The following is a 25336-nucleotide window of genomic DNA, read 5'->3' on the forward strand; positions in this document are numbered from 1 at the left end:
AAGGATGTCCTCAGGTCTTCTCTGTCTCAGTGGCATGCTAAGAGCCAGACTTGGAGGACTAAACCAAAGTGTTTTGTACTCAGAAGGAAGGACAGAGCAGCATGGGCTCCTTCCAGCCCTGGAGGATTGTGGGACAAAGGCAGTCAAGGCAGGGGGTTAGCAGTGAGACGTGCATCATCATGCCCCTCCTACCTGAGGTCAAGGGAGGGAAGTGCATCGCTAAGTTGAAGGGACAGCAGAAGGCAGCGGGGCTGCTAGGTGGCTTCTCTCCAGTGCAGTGGCCCCTGAGAAATCAACATTTATTTCATTCTCTCCTACCTTGCAGATAGGAACTTGTAAAGGAAAATCAGATAAGTTTTGGAAAAAATAAAGAAGTAATGTTTCCTGTACATCTCAATTATAGTGAGAACGAATATTTTAATATTTTTAGCCCCTCTACATCTCTCAGGCCTTTCCTTGGGTCTCAGGACACAGCATAGAACCTTCAGATTGCATCTGCAGCATAGCTTAGAGGAAGGGTCTGGCATCTTTGTCCCTCTGGGACATACCCTTTCCCTGTGCTAACTACCAAGGGCCTTGCCATTCCAAAGGTAACTAGTATTAGCTTAATGACCAATGGCTGCAAAGTGTGATTCTGAAGGTATGAGAGGTGGCCCCAGTGGACAAGAATGTTCTGTAACAGAACACAACTTGGTGTCCCAGTCAATTGGTGATTTTACAAAACAGAGAGGTCAATGTCTGGTTTAGGAAGTATGCGTTCTAGGGTAGGAGTGGGGCATGACCATGGTCTCTGTCTTGCCAACGGTAATCATTTTAAAGACAAATATCTGTATGCAAACCCCACATAGAAATTGCACATTTACCAGAGAAGTCTGTAACAGAGCAATGTTCTTGAATTTTGAGGATTCTTCACTTACAGACAGATCTGCCTCAGGGTTTTTGTAAATAGTAATCTACCCAAACATCCAAGTCGAGTTATTTATCCAAAATAAATAACTTAGTTACCAATGAAGGAGGATATCAGAGGTAAACATAGAGAAATTTTTAACTGAAAAAATCAATCAGAAACAAAGAAGAATTGAAAGGATCATGCACCATGACCAGGTAAGATTTACCTGAGATACAAGAACGGCTCAACATACAAAAACCAATGTATTAATGTCACATGCACATCAACAGGATGAAGACTAAATATAACACAATAGTTTCAATAGATACAGAAAAATGACAATTTCAATAGCCTTTCATGATGAATATTCTCAAGAAATTTAGAAGGAAATTATCTCAATATAATAAAGTCCATATACAAAAGCCTACAGTTAATAAAAATCCAACAGTGAAAAGCTGAACACTTTTCCTCTAAGAGTGGGAATAAGACAAGGATGTCTACCCCCACCACTCCTATTTAACACAACACCGGAAGTCCTGGCAAGATCAATTAGGAAAAGCAAAGCAAGCCACTTTAATTTTCATATATTTGGCATGTTTTTAAAAGTAGATAAGCATTAAGTATAAATAAAGTGTCTTCATGAAAACGAAATGTAGCTGTAGATGAGAACAAACATCCAAATTATGAAGAAGTAAAATGACCTGTTTTTACATGAAATTATATTATTGTATGTTTCAAAAAAAAAAACTTGAAGTCTCCACACACACACACACAAATTGTTAGACCTAATAAACTAATTCAGTAATGTTTCAGGATATAAAATCAATATACAAAAATCAGTTGTATTTCTCATCACCACCAAAAAAACAATCCCAAAAGAAATTAAGAAAATAACTCATTTACAATAACATCAAAAGGAATAAAATATTTGGGAATATACTTAACAAAGAGGTGAAAGATGTATACTCAGAACTACAAAATATTGATGAAATAAAGAAAACAAATGGAAAGACACCCAATGTTCATGGACTAGAAGATTCAATGTTGCTAAAATATCTTTATTTTCCAAAGGAATTTATACATTCAATATAATCCCTATCAAAATCCCAAAGGATTTTTCACCAAAATGTTGAAAACATCCTAAAATGTATATGAAACCCCAAAGGACCATCGATAGTCAAAACAATCTTAAGAAGAATGTGGTTGGAGGCATCACAGTTCTTGATTTCAAAATATATTACAAAGCTTCAATAGTTAAAATGGTATGGTATGGGAATAAATACAGCCATAAAGACCAAAAGAACAGAATAGAAGCCTAGAAATAAACTCACAGATGTGCCATCAACTGCTCTTTAATAAGGATGTGAAGAATGAACCCTGGGGACAGTCTCCTCAACAAGGGCTCAAGGAAGACTGGAATCCACATTCAAAAGGATGAAAATGGACTCTCATATCACACACAAAAATCAAGTTAAAATGAGTAAAGACTTAAACCTAAAACCTGAAACTCCTAGAAGAAAGCACTAGATAAGAACTCCATAATATTAGTCTCAGTGATGATTTCTTGAACATAAGACCAAAAGCATAAGAAACAAAAGAAAGATGGACAAATGAGATCATACCAAACTACGAAGCTCCTGCACAAAGAGTAACCTACGGAGTGAAGAGCCAACCATGGAGGGGGAGAAAATTTGCAAGTCACATCTGATACAGGTTAATATTCAAAATATATGAGGAACTCCTTCAACCCAATGGCAAAAAACCAAGAAACGAACAAATGAAAACAAAACAAAACACACACACACACATGCAAACAACCTGATTTAGAAAATGGAAAAAAAGACTTGAATAGACATTTCTCCAAAAAAGACATACAAGTGGTGTATAAAAATGGGCAGCGTCACTAACAATCAGGAAACTGCAAGTCAAAACTGCAATGAGCTCTCATCTCAAACCTACTAATATGGCTTTGTCAAAAAAGAAAGTATTGGCAAGGATGTGGAGAAATGCAGCCCTTGCTCACCATTGGTGGGAGGTTAAATGGTGCCACAGCTGTGGGAAATAGTGTGGTGTCTCCTCAGAAACGACAAGTAGAAATACTGTATGATCCAACAACCCTGCTTCCAGGTATTTACCCTGAAGAACCGACTCAGAATCTGGATGTTACCACCGCCCTGTTCAATACAGTGTTATTCACAAGAGTCAGGTGTGGAAATAACCTAGATGTGCGCTGACAGATGCATGGAGAAAGAAAATGTGGTCCACACATACGACAGAATAGTATACAGCCTTGAAAAGGCACCCTGTGACATGGAACAACAGGGGTGAATCTGCAGGACGCCACACTAAGTGAATAAGCCACCACAGAAAGACAAAAGTGTCAAGCTTCCACCTGCACGACGATTTAAAACAAATTTGCTTTCCGTCAAATTGACGGAAGCAGAGAGTAGAAGGCTGGTTTCCAGAGCCAGGGAGGGAGCTACAGAGTGGCTGCACGTGAAGTCCCAGCTGGGCAAGATGACTGTCCAGAGACCTGCGGAACGGCATGGTGCCCACGGCGAAGGCACCGCTTTGTTTATAATAGACTGATACCTACGTATCATAAGAGGCCCCTCAAAAAGAAAGCAAAGGCGCGACGGGGAAGGGAAAGAACACCCCCAAATCAGTGGTCGGCAGGGTGGGAGCTTCACGGCCTGAGACGGTCTAGGAGACCTGCTGAGCCGGGGAGCTTGGTCACCAGCTCCTCTCACTCACCAGAGGCTGTGCTGAGCTCTTCCGCGCTGGTCCCCCCAGGCGTCACCACCAGCCACCCGAGGCTGGCTTTCACCGAGGGATGAGGCCCGTGCACGGAAGGGAGGCAGCCCGTCCCCCAACTCAAGTCCGTTGGATCCGAAGGCTGCAGCTCTCACGACACCCACAACCTGGGGGCCACGGGACCCCAAGAAGAGGACCTCGAGCCCGTGGAACCAGGCCCTGGAGGGACTGCGGCCACTGCAGGCAACTCTGCTGCCTGCTTCTGTCGCTGAGTCGACTTCTGACCCAGGTCACCTCGACTCTGCGTGAACCTGTTTGGAAGATTCCCACAACTCTGACCTAGGTCAGTTTAGCCAGAGTAGGAAGGACACGTTTCCTAGTCGAGGACCCCAGAGGAGCAAACGGGCCCTCTGCTGGGAGCACCGCACTCGGCGGGACAGGAAGTCCCCTGAGCCAGCTGTAGCGAAGCCGCCACCGGCCAGTACACCAGGGCCACACTCGGCCTTGGGAAGTGAAATCACGAGGCTGGTCACCAGACAGCGCAGCCCCTGGCCAGTGCCCTTGGAGGGTCAGGGTGATTTGGAGCCGATATCCACAGGTGACTGTCTGGGGGTTAGACTGGACACCAGGATGCGAAAAGATCGAAGGGAAACTTCCTGAAGTCCATTACCCTAGGGAAGTACAGCCCAAACCACATCCGCTGGGCAGGGAGAGTCCCTGAGAAGGGGTGCACTCACACACTCACACACACACTCACACACTCATGCACTCACACACACTCACACACGCACACACACTCACACACTCACTCACTCACACTCACTCACACACACACTCATGCACTCACTAACACACTCACACTCACTCTCACACACACTCACACACATGCTCATACTCACACTCACACACACATACACACACATTCACACTCACACTCTCACACACTCTCTCACACACTCACACTCACACACACACTCACACACACACTTACACAGCAGCCCACAGAATACCCAGGGACCACTGGCTGTGTGTCCACGTTTGCAGTCTCAGAAGCTTCCCACACCCACGCGGACCAGACTGCCCTTAGGAAAGAGCAAGCGCCGGCAGCCGTGGAGCCGCGATGAGCCGGCTTTCCAGAGGCCTGGGAAAGTTCCCACTGCCAGCCCCAGAGGCTCCGCACTGTGGTTTTGCAGAGCGTCGGAATCGTAGGAACGCCGGGAAAACGTCCGGCCCTGGAGCGCGCTGCCTGTTCCCTTACGGCTTGATGAGACTACATCGTTGGTACGTTCTGTTTTGAAGTGTAACAGTGCAGCACCACGTGGGAGGCGGGAGTCCAACTCTGTCCTCCATGGGACCGATTCTGTCCCAGACCGTGGGCCCCTCAGCCCTGGCCTCCTCTGGTGGCCTCCTCTTGGCCTGCGTCTTCCAGTGATCTCTGGCCAAGCCTTGGTGCTGTGAGACTGTGGTATCTTGGAGATTCCAAATACTAGAAAGCAACACTCCCAGAGACAGTGTGGTGTATTCTAGAAGAGTGATCCTCTTAGGGTCCCCGAGGTGACAGGGTGGCAGGTATTCACCTCTTGTTCATTTCACAAACAGCTGTGGGGGGCTCCAAGGGCGGACGGGGTGACTTGCCGGCGGGGGTCTGCAGTGTTGGAATGCCCAATGACGAAGGAACGATTCTCAAATCTCGGGTTTGGCAAATTACCTTGGTGGCTGTGGTTTGGATCATCTCTAGAATTGGAGGGGATGACGGGGAAAGGCATTGGTTTAGCAGACACCCTCCAGGCCTCTCAGTGCTGTGGAGGTAAGGGCAGAGGAGACCAGCGTTCACTGAGTGCCTCCTTGATGAAGAAATGCATGACTCTGCCCTCCAGTCACTTAAAAATATAGCTGGGGGGTGAGACAGGTGCAGGTCTGTACTGCCGGCTTCCTTGTTATGCTGTGGTTCAAAACAGAACATCAGCTCTGACCTCAGAATCTCAGCTGTGTGACTTTGGGCAAGTTTCTTAACCCATCTGTGCCTCACTTTCCCACGGTGTGAATGTTGTGAGGAATGAGTGGGTGAAACGCTCAGAACGCAGAAGGACTGATTCCACGAGGGACTTTCTGCATGTGGCATTTATACAGCGCCGGGCCCCTCCTCCACCTCCCAGAAATGCCCAAGCGAGAGGCATTCGGGCTCAGGGTGGGGAAGGCCCAGGAGAAGGCTTCCTTCCAGCGGACAGACCAGTTTCCAAGCAGGAGGTATGCGGTTTAGAAAATATGGAGGTCCTTTCCAGTTCAGTAGGACTTTTTGTTTGGTTTGGTTTTGTGATAAGGCTTTAAGTTGAGTTTACTTCTTAGGTCAGTAAAAACTAGTTCAGCCAAAACCAAGGTTGATTTTTGGGGGCTCGGGTGCCAGTGTCCGTCTCCATGAGGTCCAAGTGAGAGCCCTCAGCAGAGCGTCCAGCCAACGTCTTAGGACCCTCAGTCCTGGGCCAGGACAGATCCACCTTGACTGTGAGTGCACCCCAGGTCCCCAGTGCCCGCGCTGGCCCACTGGACGCAGCCCCAGCTCCATCTCACAAGGGATGCCTTACAGGGAGGTCAGGGATTCAGGAAGCCCCGCGTCTGTTAGGGCAGCCGCTGGAGCCATTCCTCCTATTTTGCTTCATTTTATTTTCAAAGCGGCGCTGGGTGCTTTGCTGCTGAGAAAAGCAACTCCGGGTCTCCATATCTGTTTTATTACTTGGGGGAACTTTTCTCTGCAGCACGTGTGGGAGTGACCTTCTAGCCTGCCTGCCTTTGGCTCATGCCAGCAGGCGGCTTACGGGACACCTCATGACTCAGTGCCAGCTCCAAAGAACGTAATCAGTTGCAACTGTTCCTGGGTGGGTGACGGATGGAGGCAGGAACTCTATCGCCGCTCCCATTTTTCACTGTTAGCAAACTGTGGAAATCTCACAGGAGACAGCCTCTTTCTCTGCTTCCTCCCGCCCTCAACAGTCCTTTAAAAAATGATTAAAATACCAGCCCAGAAGGGTGGCGTGTCTGCAGCAGGAAGAGCAGGGCTGTCAGGCAGGCTGGACGCTCCTCTCGGGCGGGGCAGGGCTTGCCTGGCCGGACTTGCTCTGTCTCCTGGGGTCCAGGACTTGCTCTGTCTCCTGGGGTCCAGGACTTGCTCTGTCTCCTGGGGTCCAGGACTTGCTCTGTCTCCTGGGGTCCAGGACTTGCTCTGTCTCCTGGGGTCCAGGACTTGCTCTGTCTCCTGGGGTCCAGGACTTGCTCTGTCTCCTGGGGTCCAGGACTTGCTCTGTCTCCTGGACCTCCAACAGCCACTGAGAATGTTGCTTCGTTTTTTTCCCCTTTGCATGCGAACATCTGTGTCCCTGTTGTGGTCCCACGGTTGTGGGTCACGCTCGAGCACCTGAGGTCTTCCGAGGGACTCTTCAGACAGGGCACCCAGCCCCACGCCAGGAACAAAAGATGCTCAAGGGCAGGCCCTGGCGGGCTGAGGAGGGACGACAGAAAGCCAACCCAGCAGGTGGACAACAGTGCGGCCCGCAGAGATGGGCCAGGACCAAGTCCACGGGCCAGCGTGGGAGCCAGACGCAGAGAACGTGGGCCTGCGTGGGCTTCTCTCGGGGTCCTCCTTGCTCCAGAGAGGCCCAGGCACAGCCGGCAAGGCCGTCAGCCCTGGGCGAGTTTCCTCAGGGCCGTCGGAACAAAGCATCCCAAACAGGGAGGCTTAAACAATGAGCCCCGTTGTCCCGTGGCTGTGGAGGTCAGACGTGGGCACCGTGGCAAGAGCAGGGCTGGGTCCTTCTGGAGGCAGGAGAGTCCGTCTGCCCCTCTCTCCCACCTTCTGGAGGATGCCCACGGCCCTTGCCGATCCTTGGCCCTGGCCAGGGGCTACATCACTCTGCGCTCACACAGCCTTTGCCCAGGTCTCCAGAACCTCCTTCGAGGGACACCGCTCACAGGAGCGGGGTCCACCCTACTACAGTGTGACCTCGCCTTAACCAATTTTATCTCCAAAGACCCTACTGGCCACATTCTGAGCGGCAGGGTGGACATGAATACTCAACTGACCGTACTCTGCAGGGCACGGCTGTGGCGTGGCTGCCTCTGGTAATGGGCAGGAGGGTCTGAGGGAGGTGCCAGTCAAATGGAGTGGCACAGGGACCTCTGCACAGGTCAGCAAGAGTTGGCAAGGACCAGGACCAAGACCTGCAGCACAGAGCCAAGAGGGAAGTGGGCGCAGGAGAGCAGTGGGAACGGGGCCGTCTACGCCAGCAGGGCAGCACTGGGGTGCGCCCTGGGCCACAGATGCCATGAGCCCAGCTTGCCAGATGCCACTGAGAAGCCTGGCAGTGCCCTGGCTCAGGCACCTGCTGCCCTCCTGACCCACCGCAAACCCACACACCCCTAACCGTGCCTGCCCTCGGGTTCCTTGACGTAGAACGGCTCTGAGGTGAAGCTGGAGAAGTTTCTCCCCAGTTCCACCAGCGAAGACAAAGAGCTCCCACCCCTGGGGGTCCCAGGGAGAGGCACTGAGCTGGTGCTGTTGTCATGGCAATGGCCAGCCTGGCGAGGCGGAGGCAGCGCAGCGAGCCCCAGCTCTCAGGGTCCCTTGTGAGCACCTGGCACATGTTCAAAAGAAAACCCATTTTAATTCACTGACATTTAAATACAGGCTGGGACATGCAGGTGCTTTGAGGGCGTTTGGAAAAGCAATTCCTTCAAATGAGCCAAACACAAGACAGTCACTGTCCCCGAAGGCAGCCCTCCACGACCTCCCATTCGGCCACTCTTTCCAGCATTTAATAAATGTCTATTTCACACCATGGAAGTGCCAGCCAAGCTGCGGGTGCTGGGGACAGGGCGGTGAGCGCAGCAGCGGATGCCCTGGTGGCAGCTTGCCCTCTGGGGCCGGGAGGGCCACGCTAGCAGGGCTTCAGCATCCCGTGCCCAAGAGGCAAACCCAGCCTCCAATCAAGCCTCGGCTCCCTGCCTCCCATGCACCTGGTCCCGGATGGAGGCAGGCAGCTCTCATGGTGCGGTGGGCGCCCACGCTCCCAGGTTGGAAGCAGGAAGGAGAGGCGGGGAGGGGTCTCCAAGGTGTGAAGACCTGTGGACGAGGATATTCTCCAAAGTCCTCCAAGTCCCTCGGCTGTGCGTGCCTTGTGGCTCCTGGGCCCTGGAGAGGAGGAGGGCTGGTCCACCAAGGCTGTCTGACTGCGGCTCCCGGAGGCTGCAGGCCTCGGGCTGCCTGAGCCCCAGCAGCAACTCCGCCCTGCCTCCTCTCTCAGGGAGGTGTTTGAGAGGAGCTCTGTTCTCTAGAGAAGGCAAGTGAAGGGACAATGATGCCCGGGCCTCTGGGGTGTCCTGAGGCAGCCACACCTGCCAGGCTGGGGCTCCCTCGCCCGGAGGCCGCTCGCCTTACCTGGGAGCCACTGCTACTTCTCCCCATCAATTTACTTTTCAACACCAAATCCATCTTTCTCAATTTACAGCCTTTTCTTACACGTCCACCACTCTTGGCTTCCATGAGGATTCTCAGTAGCTGAGGGGGTGAGTGTAATTCATACCTGAAGGGCTATAAAATTCTGCTTGAAGCAAATAGCCCTTTCTTCCCGTCTCCATTTCTGTTCATGCTGTCAGAAATTGGCAGATGAACACTTTAGAAAACAAAAACAGAAGTTAACCCTCTGGCTGCCATGACCCCCGTGACGAGCAGCTCGTCCTGAGCGGCCGGTTGAGCTCCATTCTGAGCCGCCCTGTCGCGTGGGATTCAGAGGAGGGGAAAAGAAGCACAGCCCAGGTTTGCTCGCAGCCCAGCTGGGCGCCAGACATACTGAAAAGCCATCATCTGAGCTGCCTATCAACCAGAACACGCCCAGGACATCGTGGAGCCCACTGGAGGGGTAGCTGGTGCAGTCTGGGGCCACCATAGTCAGGGAAGTCTGGTCTTTACAGAGAGGAGCAGTCTTTGCCCCTCCAGTGAGTCAGCTTGGAAGGGGGTTCCTCATGGCCCCTAGATCATTCTGGAGAATCTCATAGTTCTTCCATGAAGGGGCTCCCAGCACCAACCGACCACCACATGAGCCAGAGGCCTCCAGCACCAATGAGGTGGGCCTACCTCCATCAGGTGGGCAGGGGTAAAGTGGGGGATACTGAGGTTTGGGCGAGGAAGCCCTCCAGGGATGCCCTCTGGCAGAGACCAGACCTGGGCCCCAGCCCTGGAGAAGACACAGAAGATCCTGGCTCCCCAACCGCAGCTGCTCTTGCAGGAGGGAACCAACAAGCCGCCGCCGCTGCTGCACAGTTCCAGAAGGCTCCGTTCCAGAGTCCACTGGGCCACTCCGCCAGCAGGAACTTGGTGGCTCTCCAATACTGCTCCAGGGCTGGGTGGACAGCCTGGGCTCGGACCCTGCTTCCCCGGAGCTGCTGTCCAGAGACTCATCACATCTGTGCACAGGGAACACGAAGACGCGTCTCCCCAAGTGCCGAGTGGGAGGCGAAGACGAGGCCCGTGTGCCCAGAAGGGTGTGACCTGCTAGGGATGTGGGATGCTTGCTGGAGGGGATGAAGCAAGAGGAGACCCTCACCAGGTAAAGGGGAGAGGAGACTGTGCCCAGCAGACGAAGCAGCATATGCAAAGAGCATGAGCGGTGGCGGGGGTGCCCTGAATAGGGACTGCAGAAAGGCCGGGGCACCATACCCTCCTCACCTCTATCACCATTTATAACTCATGGAGGCCACAGTCTGTGGAAAAGAAGGCTGTGGCTGAGTGACCCCCAGGATGTGCGGCCACCAGCTGCAGAGACAGGGCTCCACCTGGGACCTTGCAGCCAGCCCCGCCCCCTCCTCAATCTGCTGCAAGCCGCCATGTCACTGCCTTGCCTGGGAGACCTGCTCCCTGGAGTTGAGGGCTCATTAGCGTCAGAGGTTTGGCATGGGGACCCTCTCCTTTAACTCTGCTCTCCCACAGTCGATCAGCACGCGGGGACCAGCCACGCCCCTCCACATGTTTCTGATTCTCTTAATGGGCTGAGCTCACCCGGTGACTGACAGGCTCAGGAAAGTGCCTTGGGAAAGTTCACTGGGCCTACACACACCACCATTTTTAAATCTTTTCTTTTTTTTAATAAAATTCTTTTTCTAATCCTTTGAAAACATTCACGTACTCTATATTATTCAAATGCACTTTCAGTAGGTAAGATCCATATACCTGATGAGATTTAAAAGACTTAGATCGGCATATAGTAAAAAAGTAACCTTCATCCCAGTGACCTAGTTCTCCTCCCTGGAGATGACCACTGTCAACCAGTTGCTTACTGACATTCTAGCATGGGTACCAAGAGCTCACCATAACCCACCAAACCTATGATGCTTCAAAACACAAGTTTTGCTCTAAAGTCAATATCTGGAATATTCTAACTTGCAAACCACTCATTTGCATTTGGCACACCAACAGCACCATTTGGGGCTGGAGCCTTCTTTGTTGTGGGGACTGCTCTGGGCATTGCAGCACATTGACCAGCATCCCTGACCCTTCCCCTAGATGCCGCTGCCAACACTGCCCTCACTCAGTTCTGACAATCAAAAATGTCTCCAGCTCTTGCTGAATGTCCTGGGGTGGGGGGTGAGGGAGAAGCTAAATCACCTCCAGATGAGAACCTCTGATTTATTGTGGTTATTTATAATGCGCCTTCATCTCATTAGTAAAAGGATTTGGCATACTTACAAAGATCCCAAACTCCAATAAAATGTAAAAGAAATGTTTGGCTATAAGTTGAAAATTATTGAAGGTTGGTGATGGATACATGGGTGTTCACTATCCTACATTTACTAATCTCGCAAACATTTGAATTTTTTTTTTTAAATCAAAGGCAAGTGTTTACATCGTCTTTGAAATTTTTCATAATAAAAACAGAAAGTGCTTGTGTTGAAAGTTGGACAGAGGGGAGGAAAGAAGGCAGGACCTGAGAGTGAACAGAAAGTTACCTCTTTTAAGATTGTGCACATTTTTGCTCAGATAGATTTGAATCTGAGATTCCTCCAGTCGACCCCAAGGCAGAACAGGATTGCTTAGACGCATCACAGGGTCTAGTTATAAAAAATAAGCCAGCTGCTCAGAATAAGCCCAGCTCTTCCTAGCCACAACCCCTGGGGCAGATGTTATGAGGCAATTGCCCCGAAGAACAGAATCAGCAGAGGTTGTGGTGTTTTGTTGTTGATTTGTTTTGTTGGCAGGAATTGCACCCAGGAGCTCTTAATCACTGAGCCACACCTCCAGCTCTTTTTAATATTTTTTTTTATTGTGATACAAGGGTCTTCCTGAGTTTCTTAAGGCCTCACTAAGTTGCTGAGGCTGGATTTGAACTTGAGATAGTCTTGCCTCAGCCCCCCCCCCCCCCCACCCAGCCACAGGGATTGTATGTGTGCGCCTCCTCAATGTGGCTAGCAGAGGTGTTTTGAGGCACTTGGCTTTCCAGCACGTTCCTGGAAATGCTGAATCTGATTCTGGGGTGGGACCTGAAGACTGACTATCTTAACCAGTACTCTTTGGCAGTGGGTCAGTAAGATAAGACCAGCATGCAATTCTGTAGAAGTAACTCTGCAAGGAGTGAGAATAATGCACCCTCACATGCAGGTCTCTGAGGAGCTGGTTTAATCCAAGAATAAACTTCAGAGGAGCTGGACTGGATGACCTCAGAAGTATCATTTCTCTCCACGCTTTTAACAAGTCCCAGGTTACAGCCTCTGTTTCCTGAAGGCAGCTGCTCAGGGGACTCCACCTCAGCTCAGCCCTGCTGGCTCTCATTCTTGCAGCTGGAGGGAGGCCCAAAGTCCAGTTGGAAAAGCTGACCATCCTCAGAAAGATCACATGTCCAAAACGAGGCCAAGGTGCCCCCTGGTCCCCTTTCTCCATCCAGTCTCTCAACACAGCCTCCGGGATTTCCTATCAGAAGCACATGCGGCCTTTAATTTAAGGCCGTGATCATTTTAGTCGGAGGGAAAAAGTATTAAATTGCTCCCTGAAATTAAGAAATATAATGGTAAAGTACCAACAGGCCCCCAATGTTAATAAACAAAACTTCCTGTCGATATATACATAGTCAAATACAGAGTGGCAGCAGATCAGAACATATTTCAAAAGACATCATTTGCCGTATATTTTCCAACTATTTCTAGGAGGAAGAAATGAGCCTCGAATGGTCCAAATCCTTGCAGACTTGGGCAACTTGAGAGAAATGTGGGCACAGAGAGCCCCTCTACTCCAGGAAATGCAATCTCCACAAACCGTGGGTGATGGACGGAGCATGTTTGAAGGTTCTTTGATCTTCTAGAGGGATCAGGGGCGCGCCCTTGGCTCCCAAAATATTGCACGTTCTCTTGGTCCCTGGGTATGATACCTAATTTGCATAAGGGATGATCTGCAACCAGCAGCTCCAGAGATCCTTGGGGACTAGACACTGAAGGTTCCTTACACAAACCAAGAACAGAGCCCCTGCATCAACACAGAACTTCGCCTCTGCAATTCAGCCTTCAAATCCAAGGCTCTTTAAATATATGGCATTTGGATCTCCATTCGTTAAAAATCAATTCTTAAGCCTCCAAAATCTGAGTAACTCCTGCCTCTCTGGTGTAAGGAGAGAAAGTGCAAAAGAGAGTGTAATGGAAAGGCAAGAGTCCCTGCCTCCCTCCTTCCTCTCTCTCTGTGGGTTTCACAAATGCCTTGATCCCCCAGGGTCCCCTGCACTGCTTCAAGGCTGCAGAGTCATTTATTTTTCAATTACCAAGAGCGACACAGTCTTTTGCTTAGTATCCACAAACACTGCAGCACAGCCTGATAGTTACAATCTCTCCAGCAAGCTCAAGGCAATTGACACCGGCTGCGGTAGCCAGGATTAATAGCAGAGAGCATTGTGGTTTTGTTATTAAGTTACTTTCGGCAATTAGTAAATTTATTGTCCTAATTGTTTTCACATGACTGCTCGGCGTACATGTTTTACTTGTTTTACTTCCCGATGTCCTTACAGTCTGGCTGCTGTCATCGTATTTCAGTGTGATTGCTGCCCATCTCTCCAAACTGTCCAACCCCATCAAAAGCTGATTTGCAGTCGGGTCAGAGGAAGGAGGAGTGAGAGTTCATTCCAAAGTCCGTGGCATGTTTGGAGAAAACACAGAGAAATTTCGGTTTTGGCCCAGTGGGCTCCTGAGAGTGCGCTTGGGGGAGGGGCTAGCTGCCTGTGGTTAGTGCCAGGAAGTCCACATCCCCCCAGCCTCAAATTTGCTGTTTCTTTCCAAATCCCAGCTCCAGCCCCTTCTCATCCTCCTGTGGAAGCAGCTGGGAGTGGGTGGCCTCTGAGGCCGTGGAAATGAACAAGGGTTCTAGGGCACCCAAGTCCCGCAGCTCTCCTGAGGGTGGATGGGCTCCAGGTGCCGAGTCTTGGCTACCCACCCCCACCCTGGTTCTGACCCAGCGGCCTGGACCCCTGGGACACCCTCAGCCAGGGAAAGGCTGCTGTCTTAGACGCCTGCCTTGGAGAGAGGGGTGCATGGCAGCAGGGCGGAGACCTGACTGGGTGTGATGCGACCCTGCCATCTCCTCCTGGTTCCAGAAGGTGCCACCTGCCGACACCCTGGTAATAGAAACCTGGGTTGAGGGAGCCAGGAGCCCGTGTGACTCCTGTGTTCTCGGGTGTCACCCACGGTCTCCCCAAACTGAAACCTAGCTGCTAGCATTCCAACCAGAGCAGGTGACACAGGCCCCAGCTGCAGGCTGGGGGAAACCCCTGGGTGACTCAGTTTCCCCTCCTAGTAAACAGTCCCTGCAATCATGCTGTCTCTCTCCCACTTTGGGAAATTCAGGTGAACGAGGAGAAAGACCACAGAACGGGTGCCCTCTGCTTTTCACAGTGTACTTTCTGGAATACTAGCTTATTTTCAGCCTTACATTTGGAAGGGGGAGGAATAAATATCTATAAATTACAGAGCAGCATTTCACAGCGGGTCTCGAAGCTGGATGCTGGGTTCAGGGCCCAGCACGACCATTCTTTGTTCAGTAGAGGGACCCACTGGTTCAGTGAACTCTTTCATAAAGCAGGCACAAGAAGATCCGTGTCATTGGATGGTGGTCGTGACAATCATGTGAAGCAGAAGTGCTAAGGCGTTGATCACAGTCCCTGGAGCAATAAGCACCTGATCAGTGTTGCTGTCAAATAATAACGTAAACGTGGGCTTACAGGAAGAATCTGAGACCCGCTGGGCAGAAAGTCCCTCCTGGGCATCTTGAACCCCCAGTACTCTCTTGCCCTTCCCTGGGCCCTGCCCCATGGCCTCACACACACCATATCATTTCTTTCTTTCTTGTTTGTCTCCAGGGACTCAAATGGGGTTCCATGAGAACACGGACCTGTTCGCAGATGCGTCCCTCCCTGTCCCCCTTACTAGTGCTGGCACATAGTAAGTGCTTAATAAATATAATTTGGGAAAAATGAAGGGGAAAAAAATCAGAGAGCGGGGGAGCAGCAGCTGGTTGTTTTCTGATTGTTTAGGTTTGGAAATTGGGGCTCCCTCCGCAGCGCCCCGGTGGGCAGGCCCTGCAGCAGCAGCTGGATCCTTGGCTCTCCCTGGGGCTGTGGGGAGGGAGGGAGGGCACTGGAATCTGCGGAGCTTTCGGGCCCTGCGGTCAGGCGACGGGAGCGGCCGCCCCTCCAGGTTGTGCTAATTAATCCTGGTTTATGCGCACGCATTGGAACCTGAAATTGACTATGCAAATGTGTACCCGGCAAGAAAGCAATGCGTTTCGCGCGTGCTGGCCCTGGTGTCCTTTCTGAAAAGAGCAGTATTCCCAGGGCAGGGGCGGGGGCAGGGGCAGGACAGGTGCAGACGCGGGAGGAACCGGAACCCACAGCGGTAATTCCACTCCGCGCGTCAATTATTCATCCCGCGCTGCGCACCTTCAGGTCGCTGGCTCTGCATGGCCACCTGCGCGCCACCGCGGCCCCCAGCAATCCGGGAACCGCCTGGGGGACTTGTCGGTCACGCTGGGGTCTAATCCAGGAGAGTCACGTGGCTGGCTCCCAGGAAGGGAAGGCGGCTGTGCCCTAACCACAGGCCCGGAGCAGCTATGAGGTGGTGCGAAGCCGCCCAGGAGGGGTGAGTGCCCAGCCGCGGGGCTTTTCCCCAGCCCTGGGGACATTGAGAACCAGTCTGGTTCAGCTCCGGGAGCCCGCAACTTGGGGTGTCCGAGGAGGGTCAGCTGATCTGGGGACAGAAACAACAGAGTCGGCCTGTCTGTCTTTATTTTAAATGTGGTCTGAGTAAGATCCGGGACCACTGCAAGGGAGACGTATTTCCCAAGGCCCGGGAAGTCAGGCTGCAGGCAGCGGGAGGGAGTCTTGGGTCAAAGGTCTTGGTCTGCAGCTCACCTCGATGACTGAGGCATTTGCAGGTACACTCATCTGCAGAGAAGAGGTCTACATCCTCTAAGGACAAAAAGGAAGTTAAAATAAGTCAGTAGGTGGAAACAAAACCAAAAACCCATGAAAACAAAACCAGAGAAGGGGAGATACAGCCAAAGCACCCCTCACCTGGCCCAGAGCCTCATCCAGGGTCCCCAGAGCCCATTCCGTCTGTTCTGTGAGGCATTGGGGCACCATCTTTTAAAAAACTTTTATATAGAACTCCTTTTTTGTGTGTAAAATTGTTAACAACAGTTCTGCCATATTGCTCACTGATCCTCAGAGAAGCTAATCAGTAATACAAATGCTTTCAAAATAGAGAATAAGGATAAGTTTTATTGCTTCAGGAAAGCCAACATGCTGCCTTTTGTTAAACAATGAGCACTGTAAACTCCACACTTCTCTATTTGCTTTGGCTGCTGGGAAGCTCAGTTATGTTTCTTTTAGAATTTGGACTTGGATATGACTTCAGCCATCTCTTTGCTTCTTGGTTCTTAGGTTCTTATAAGCATGTCTTTTCAATAGTTTTCTGGGACCTATGACTTTTTATTGCAAATCATTTCAAATCATCTTTTGAAAAATATATGATCAAGGTCAACTTATAGAGCTTGGTACATGATGAACCCTTAACAATCACCAGATGATTGATTAGCCACCCAAAAGGGAGGAAGAACTCTGAATTCTTGACATCCACCTGTGTGTGATGAACTAGTCACCCCTCTCTCCGGAGTCCATAACTCCACCGGCTCAAGCCAGACCTCTAGAGGTCAGCCTCCATTTCCCTCCTCTTCTCAGCCCTGACACCCAACCCATGAGCAAAGCCCGAGGGCTGTACCTGCAAACTGGACATGGCCTCTGTCCACCACTCCCTCTCGTGGTTACTGTCCACCTCCCTTGACTACAGCAGTAGCTTCTGCTCAGGCCCTCAAGCCACTGGCTGTAGTCACCAGGATGGTCACGTGTCCACTCACTGCTTGGAATGATTCCGCAGCCTCCATTCACTGATAGTGAGCGTGCAGCTCCCGTCTCCACCCACAAGGTTGGACGGACCTCACCTCCCCATGCCCATCTTGGGCCCTCTGACCAGCGGCCCTCTCCCCTCTCCTCAGGCCCCAAGCTCACCAGGCTAACTCAACTCACGCAGGTTCTGCCCTGCACTCTCTTCCTCTGTCCCCTCCTTCCCTCCTTCCGGGCTGGACCCAGTCACTTCCTCAGAGATGCTGCTGCAGCCTGAGGCCCAACCTCTGCCACACCTGCTCCTGGCAGGGAGAGGGGATTCCAGAGTGGGATGCTGCCCGGTGTCCACCATCAGGACAGAGAAATGCATCCCACTTATTTCCTGTCAAGAACAAATTAGCTTGTAATTACATAAGGTGACTACGAACACACACACCCCACACTGCACACACACACACTGCACAACCATGCCACTCACACCACATAATACCATACACACATCGCACACATACACCACACGCATACCACACCCACACGTCACATACGCCTGACACATAAATACGTCACACACACACACACAACCCACATGTCCGCCCACATGTTTGTTTGCTTGTGTCATGATCTCCCATAGACCTTAGGCACCATGATGCACGAGCCTTGTCTCATTTATTCACAAATGTGCATGGCACATAGTTGGAGCATGTCACAGTTAGGATCCTGAATGTCCTCTGAGGGCCAGGGATTGAAGCCTTGTCACTACCGCTATCAGGCTGCAGTAGAACCTTTAGGCGGTGGGGCCTGGGGGAAGACAGGCGGGTTATTGAGGAAGCGACTCAAGGGTCACCCTGGGTCCCGACCCCTGCTGCTCTTGGCTGCCTGGCCACCCAAGGTGAGCAGCCTCCTCCACCATGTGCTGCCACAGGCCTGAAGCCAAGAACCCAGGGACCATGAACTGAAGCCTCTGAAACCAAGGACTAAAATGAACCTTTCCTCCTCTAAGTCGATTTCTCTCCAGTATTTTGTCACAGTGATAGAAAGCTAACTCGGTGCTCAAAAAATGTTCGAAACCAACAAGGAAGGACTCCTTAAATCAATGTGGGTAGCAACAGGCTCTCCAGTCAACAGCCTGGAGTGGGGTCAAGGTAAGGGGACCAGATCCACATCCACCTCAGAGGAAGCTTCGTGGCTAGCGGGATTGCACAGCCGGTCCCTGTCACAGAGCACAGGGAGGGGCACAGGCGGGTCTGGCAGCCTTCACAGCGGTGCCAGGACTTAGGTGACTGGGGACCAGGGGCTTCCTACTGCCCTTGGTCCTGCCTGATCCTGGGTTCGGTGTTCTCCATGGAGATGGAAGGTCCTCCTCAAACGTCTGCACTGGCTGGATGGCCCACACAGGGCGTGACCATGGCGACGTTGTGGTGTGGGGCCGCGCTCTCTTCCTCTTGCCTAGTTCTATGATTGTTCCTTGAAACCCAATATCCTCAACCCCAACCATTTACGTCACGTGGGGACACCCAGGTTTCCAGAAAGTGACCCGCCCTCAGATTTAACATGTGTTGAGTGGATCTAATCAGCGTTTGGCTCTTGTACACCTTCACCCTACCTGCTGTGACGAATTTCAAACATGCAGCACATATCAAAAAATAGTGCAATAACACTGGACTGTCCAGCTGGACCTCACAACTGTCTACATTTGCCATATCTCCCACTCCCACACACACACACACTCACACACAATGTTTTGTTTTTGTGTTTTCTTAACCTTGTGAAAATAAACTAGCTCATCATGATACTTCACAGTAAACATTTCATTAGGTGTCTCCCGAGGACATTCTCCTGTATACCTGCGACACCGTCATTCCACCTAACTAAATTAACCATCATCAGCTATTCGGTTTTTATTCACATTTTCCCGGTTGCATGAACAACCGGCTTGTTTTTGAGCCAGCATCTAATCAATGGCGAATGTGTTGGTGTTATGTCTTTTTCATCTGTTTTAGTCTAGAATAGTCTCCTGGCCACTTTTGTTTTGACTCTGCCTTTTCAAAGTGCACAGTCTAGTTGTCTGATAGAAAGTCTCACATCCTGGGTTTTTATGGCGGCAGATCTGGTTTTCGTTAAGCAGTGCTACGACCTTGCTTGAGGTAAGGGAGTGTACCTTGGCCAATAGTCACTGTCCTCAAGGACAGTATCATGCAGGTTTGTTTGCATCTTGTCTGCTACTAGAAAGAACTCAGGCAGTTGGTAGTAAGATACAAAGTCTGTTGAATGAGAGAGAGAGTGCTTTTTAACATGCAGAAAGATCAGGTAGAAGGAAAGGGACAAAGTGCCATAAATACCTATTAGTGTGGTTGGGTATTAGTGTAACTGAACATGAAATGGAACTGAGATTTCTGGCTGCAAAGCAAAACTGAAAAGAAAAAAAAGTTAAAAATTCCTTTTCAGGAAGCAAGAGCTTTGCTTAGAATTAAATGCATCATTTGTCCCACAAATCCTAGATAAATGATGTCAAACAAAAAAATGACAGCTTCCTTAACAGATTCATAGATGATTCCAGAACATTCTTTCCTGAGTCACTTCTTGCATACTGAAGGTCAAAGCCAACAATGCAACACTAAAATGTGAGGCACTGACGTCATTTTGTAAATGAGCCCAGCCAGGTGAGCTGATGTCTGCATTTAACCAGATTCAAGGAGAGAAGGTGAGGCGATAGACCACCCACCCGGCTCTTGTCCTAGACTCCCAGGTCCTCAGGTACAGCACCCCAGACGTGAGCCTGGGCTGGAAATGGAGGAAGTACAAGGCAGGCCCTCAGGGATGAAGCCGAAGCTGGGGCAGGGGCTTTGACGGAGGAGCTCCAGCTGAACTGGCAAGTCCAGAAGAGCTGTACTGAGGCTTTCTTGTGCCCTCGAGTGCGGAGCCCGGTCCTAGCAGAGAGCAGGCTGCTTTCCTCCCCCCGCCTCCTTAGAGACTTAAGACTGAGGATCGCCGTTCCCCTGAGAATGCGGGGCCTCAGTCCCACTCCTTTCAGTCACCAGGCTGGGATGGCTGCTGGGTGGCTCTTGCTCAGCCGCATGGTTTAGCATGTCCACTCAAACTTTGGAACATGCCTGCCCAAAAAGACAAAATTCCTGTCCTTTCAGATAATAATCTTTCAATTCCATATTATGTTTGATGTTATAGAAATATTTGGCAATAGTGATAAAAATTCCTCATGATCCCATCTCTCTAGAAAATCCTAGGTCACCTGTTCAAAGATATTCTCTAAAGAACCCTTTATTCTCAGTGTGCCAATTTATTTCCTTTCTAGATTAAAATATAAATGTACCGCACATATATTCATATTCTTATGAACATGCACAAGTACACATATGTTTGTATTCCTTTCAGTCTTTAAACATATTTTTTCATATTCATAACTCATGCCATTTTGTACAGTACATTTTCTCTTAATTTTGTGTCATTTGTGTTTTTCTAGGACCATGTGGTCTTTACGAAGTCATTTTTTTAAAGATGAGTGCTTTTTCATTGAATCAGTGTACTGCGATTTAATTAAGTGTCGCCCCTTTTGTGGACAAAGTCTAGGGCGCTCTCCTGTTCTTTCATCCCACATAAATTACATTTCTGAGGCCCTATTAGTCAATGAGATCAATAGCTCCCTGCAGCCCTTCCTGGCTGTGATGATTGCATTACATTATGCCACCATTGGGGGAAGATTGCGTTTCATCGTGCAGTGGTTGGAAAAGCTGCAACCAGCTCCTCTCAGAGTCCTGCATGGACAAGGGGCTGGCTCACAGTCCTTCACACCAGCACCTGCTGGAGATGGTGAGCAAGGGCTGGAATGAACCCAGGGCAGGTGTGTCATGAAAATGAGACCCGAGGCTGGGACGGCAGGTGGCTCGGAGGCTGCTCGCTGGTGTAGGATGTCGGAGGGATCAGGCCAGACCCGCGGAGTTTGTGTATCCTTCCGGGGGACGGTGATGCAACACATCACCTGGCCTCTCTCCAATGCATTTCACCTGAGGCACGATGATGTGGTTGAACAGCAACTGGAAGGCTCTCTGGGTCTCAGCCACTCTGAAGCTGGGGTGTCAAGTGGTCAGGAGCCGGGTGTCTTTACCACCCAGAACCTGGGGGGCTCTGAAGTCCCTGACCTTGCTGACCCCACGAGTGGCTTGGCCCCCCTACTTTCTCAAGGACAACTTTGCATTTTATGTAGATGCCACCCCTGCCTCTCCCCAGCACTCCTAGAAAGCAAGGATGGTGTCTTTAAGTGTCTTGATTGCCGGTCACCTAATGGAATTTTCTCATAACCCTTTCATTCCAGTGAACTGAAGTCTTGCTTTTTTTCTGTTTGGTTCTGGTCCTTGGCTTCCAAGTAAATCTTCCCCGTTGATTGTTGTCCGAGCTCTGTTTGCTCATTTTTTCTCGCTTGTTCTCATCATCAGTACTTTCTCAGGTTGGCACAGAGCTATCATTTGTACTTTATTCATTTCGATCCTGGGGACGGAACCCAGGGCCTCACACACGCTAAGCAAACCTCTGCCACTGAGCCACACCCCCAGTCCACTGTCATTTTCAAGGGCTCCAGGCCAGTCCTTACTTTAATTCTGGATGTGGAAGCTGAGATCACTATAAGCCAGGAGCCTCTTCAGGCAGGTGGGGTATTCAGCCCGGGGAGGGTCCCAGGGTGAGGGCGAGTGGGTTATCAGTGCCTCATGCCCAGCAAGTCTCTCCAGCCCAGTACCAAGGGGTACCCGGCTACAGCTCCCTCCCAACTGCAAAGGCGAGGTTGCCTACCCTGCCGCTCTCTGTGCAGCTGGGCCCTGGCTTCCTGAGGTCCTCTTCCCACACTTGCCCAGGGAAGGGACGTCCAGATGTGCCGTCCCGCCTGAGCTAAGCCCTGCGGCACTGCCAACCCTCTGAATGTGCTTTCTGTAGAATTGCTTGCTACGCTCTGGAATCTCAGATCACGCTGAATTTACTTGTTTTATGACTAGGAATTTCAGGAGCAGCGCTACAGATGTTAATCATGTGAGTCTCTTGGTGCTAGTAAAATAAACCTTGATCAAACAGGGGTGTCGTGACTCAGAGGCCAAGAGCCCTTCATACATTATGGCAATCACTGATACAGATGTTGCAAGTTGAGTCATTTGGTAGCATAGTAAGGTTATATGGCCAGAGGGCCAGCTGTTAATATTTAAAGGGGGGAAAACCCTTTTTATCTCTAGACAAATATATTTCTGATCATAACTTAAATATTTTCATTAGTCAAAATATTGATTTTCCTTTCTCGTCATATTCTCCAAAGAAGCCTTTGCTGCTAGGCTCTTATTAGAGATCCTGCAGGACCTAAATGAGAATTTCACTTTTGAAATATGTTTGAAGCACAGTTCTTAGGGCTAGCATTCTGTCTGCGTGGATCAAAGTCGTCCCCTTGTAGTGAGCGATAGTATTCCCTGAGGGCCTAAGAAATCTCCACGTCTGGAGATTGGCTTATGCCAAGGTCCTGCAGGGGCTCTGGGAGGAATAGAAATCTTTGGCACCCAACCCTGGGCCCTTTCGAGACACAAAATCCAGTGTTATTTAAAGGAGCAGACCCTCTTTAGAGAAGTCCTGTTTTGCAGTCCCTTGGTTTTTTGTTTGTCTTGCTTTGGTTTTCTTGGAGGAGTCTTGCCATGTCATAGTTGCTTGGAAAACTCAAGGTTTACAGTGACTTTCCATGGATGACTTTATGTACTTCTTCCTGGATCTCTCAGCAAAAGGGCCATGAGAAACCCAAACTCCTCATTTGTAAAATATGGGAATTAGACTGAGTGAACTCTGGGTTTTATGGATCAGTAATTCTGTTTCTCCAGAATTTATTTAACTTGAAATACCAAACCCAGACACATATAGACATAACACAATATCCTTACGCCCCACATGTTATAATAAATTAGATTTTTAAATATATGTTTTAATCTTATAGGTAATATGGAGCATATGCATCTTAATTTAAGAAGAAATTACAGAGGCCAAGGCTGTAGTTTTGTAATAGAGTGTATGCTTAGCCTGCAGGAAACCCTGGGTTTTATCCCCAGCACCAAAAAGCAAAATTGATTAAAAATAAATAAATAAACAAAAATTTAAAATAAGCATTATAGAAAGACAAAAGTCCTTTTGGACCCGCAATCCTAATTCCCTCCTGTCCCACCCTAGAGAAAAGGATTGGTTTGGGTAAAGACATAGAAGCCTTTTAAAAATCCATTTATAAGACTGAGGGTGCAGCTCAGTGGTAGGGCGCAAGCCCCGAATGCCTGAGGCCCTGGGATCTACCTCCAGCACTGAAAAAAAATCAGAGACACACACCCATCTGTGTATATGTGCATGTATATTTATTAAAATATATTTAGTTGGGGCTGGGGATATAGCTCAGTGGGTAGAGTGCTTGCCTTGCAAGCATAAGGCCCTGGGTTCAATCCCCAGCACCGCAAAAAAAAAAAAAAAAAAAAAAAAAAAAAATTATATATATATATATATATTTAGTTTTTTCAGTGTTGTTTGTTGAACACGATTTGTTTCTCATTCCTCATACTTGCTTTCTAACACAGCTGTTTTGTATGTAGTTTCCCCCTCAACTGTCTCTTTCAGAGATCTTCCCATGTTGGTTTATATAGAGGTAACCCCTTATTTCTTTTAATTGAGCTGTTTGGAAATTGCTCCTGGTCTCTGGTCTCCCCACCCCCACCCCTCAATGCATCTGAAACATCAGCTCCTCCCTCTGCTTAGAACTTGCCCTGTCCACCTGTTCATGCCTTGAAGCCTCTGTGCCCCTTGATCTCCTGTCAGAATGGACCTTTCCGGTGACCCTCGCAACCTACACTCCCGCCTGCTGACGCCTGGGTTTCCCTCATTCTGTTCTGGCTATCAGGTGGCCTTCCCTTGATTCTAAGTATCTCTCTCCCCACCCTGCTTCTGCTACCAGACGACCCCTGTGCAGCCCAGACCCGGTTGATGTTTGCCACACAAAGATGCCGGCAGAGAGAAAGCTGGCTTGTTGTCAGCCAGCCAGACAGTGGGACCCCAGGACCACCTCCCATTGTCCTTCTCCTAGGGAGGCTTGAGGCTGCTTCTTCATTTGCAGAGTACAGCTGAGGCTGCAATGGAATCATGAAACTAGTTTCCCACAGTGAGTCTGCCCCTGTTAAAAATAAACCAAACTCTATCTACGAGGGTTTGTTTTTTTTTTAAATAAAGAAAATATTCCACACCCCTTCCAAACCTGCCTTTGAGCTAAAACTGATGCAAAGACTTAATCTTTAACTGAAATGCAGGGTGAAGCATAAACGAACCCTGGAAACACTAGCCTTTTTAATCATCCTATCAAAACCCACCACCCTGGAATTGCCTCTCAGGTATCTATTATTCTGGGTCCAGAAGATGGGAATGCTAACTCTGATATTAGCCTAATACAACTATAGAGCAGTACATTGTTCTGCATGAGACAGCATCTTCTACATTTATTTCATATTAGGTGATGCTGATTTACATTACTAACAAATGTAAACAAGGAATAAGGAAATGAGTGTGAGGAAATGCCCAAGCCTCATATTTCTGTGTCAGAGACCAGCTAATTTTTTTTTAACAGATACAAATAAAGGATAAGGGGGACTGTTGCACAAAGTTTTCTGTGGAGGTTTGCAAGCTACTGAGGAAGACAGTGTTTAGAGGACAATTGGGGACTAAGGATTTGGCGTTTTCACCTGTAAGGGAGGCAGGTAAGAGAAGAAGAGACGCGGCAAGCTCTGTGCTCTGTGCTAGCAGCCCCCGTCAGATAGGTGGGAAAAGTTTCTGTAGACTTAAGAAAATCCTTTGTCTGAGAAGATACATCCTTTCAAACTTGATTAAATGTCTTGTCTGTAGCTTTCTGCTCAAATTATTTGTAAGTCTAGTGAGGAGGAAGCATTTCTTTCTAGCCAAAACAGCTGTCTGGGTGAATACAGATGAGTTTGTGAATGGCTTGAGTTACTACCTGCTGAACTCCCAGCCGGCCGCCTTCATTTGTGTTCCGTCACTGGACACTGCCAGGCACAGCCTAACTTGCGGTCCCTTCAGGGCTTGGTGGATGCGGGGGCCACACAAAGTTGTGGGTCACTGTGCAGCAGACTCTGCCTGTGGTAGAGATGGGGGAGAAGAGGAAGGAGGAAGTCATTTCCAGAACCTTCTGCCGTTTCTAGAACTTTCCGCTGTTTCTAGAATCTTAGGCTGCCTCTAACATGCAGATTCTTTCGATGAG

General features: G+C 49.6%; 1 protein-coding gene across 2 annotated transcripts in view; it reads left to right on the top strand.

Moving 5' to 3' along the window:
• The window catches only part of CLDN14 (claudin 14), a 97260-nt gene that overhangs the window by 13962 nt on the left and 57962 nt on the right, over window positions 1–25336 (top strand). Inside the window, exon 2 of one of the 2 annotated variants that reach the window (XM_079155201.1) lies at window positions 15019–15100. The exons of the other annotated variant lie outside the window; for it this stretch is intronic. The gene's annotated coding sequence lies outside the window, so the exon portion shown is untranslated. The remainder of the gene's footprint in view (window positions 1–15018; window positions 15101–25336) is intronic. 2 annotated transcript variants of the gene reach the window in all.

This window comes from Sciurus vulgaris (assembly GCF_902686455.1).
Source record: "Sciurus vulgaris genome assembly, chromosome: 10".
NCBI lineage: Eukaryota > Metazoa > Chordata > Mammalia > Rodentia > Sciuridae > Sciurus > Sciurus vulgaris.